The sequence below is a fragment of the Penaeus monodon genome, chromosome 32, assembly GCF_015228065.2.
Source record: "Penaeus monodon isolate SGIC_2016 chromosome 32, NSTDA_Pmon_1, whole genome shotgun sequence".
Taxonomy (NCBI): domain Eukaryota; kingdom Metazoa; phylum Arthropoda; class Malacostraca; order Decapoda; family Penaeidae; genus Penaeus; species Penaeus monodon.
Genome location: NC_051417.1, coordinates 24,762,374 through 24,762,786, shown reverse-complemented (window position 1 = coordinate 24,762,786; position 413 = coordinate 24,762,374).

Sequence of the window (413 nt, the reverse complement as noted above, 5' to 3'; positions counted from 1 at the left end):
CTTACAAGCAAGACCCCTCCCCGCAGGATCATTCCTTCATCCTCACATCATCCCGCAACCGAACAAAAATTCGCTTTTTAAACCGTTCGTGACGTCTCCTTCCGGCTTCTCTTCCACCAAATGGCTCCGACGGATTTTACCAGGAACGGCTCCCAGTGACCTTGAAAGTGCATCTCTACGAACGTCCGCCATCATTGCACCTCTCATAACCAGCCATAATATCTGTGTTTTTTCGTGCCTTTTTAGCACACTCACTACCCAGCGATGCCCTCTCCCACGTAATTACATTAGCGTCGTGATCGTAATGTTCACGGCGCACGCTCGCAGCTTCACAGTCAGGTGCTCTTGAAATGTGGCAGAGGGAATTACGGAATACCGCGTTGCCGGCGTTTTTGTTTAAGGCTTAAACCCCG